Source organism: Arachis ipaensis, chromosome B04 (assembly GCF_000816755.2).
Source record: "Arachis ipaensis cultivar K30076 chromosome B04, Araip1.1, whole genome shotgun sequence".
Taxonomy (NCBI): domain Eukaryota; kingdom Viridiplantae; phylum Streptophyta; class Magnoliopsida; order Fabales; family Fabaceae; genus Arachis; species Arachis ipaensis.
The window spans coordinates 127,770,154-127,770,499 of record NC_029788.2 but is presented as its reverse complement, the minus strand read 5'-3'; positions in this window follow the sequence as shown (position 1 = coordinate 127,770,499).

The window sequence follows — 346 nt, the reverse complement described above, 5'->3', positions numbered from 1 at the left end:
AAAAATGAAATAAAATGTAATATAATATTTAATAATAATATAATAATATTTAAATAATCAATTTCAACTGATCTAATAATTAACTCGTTAGTTCGCTTAAATAATTATTAGAAGTCACTAAAAAAATAAATCATTATTAGAAGTTTCAATCCACCTTGTGTTTGAGATATTATCAAAAAAATGTTTGAATTAATTTAATATTATTTTAAACTACTTAATATAGTATTATTTTAGGTTTCCTTTTTTGAATTAAGATTTTGTCTATAGAAAACGTCAAACTATACTTATAGATATAAAAAATATATTAGATTTAGATAATTTTATGTTCAACCATACATATAAGCTC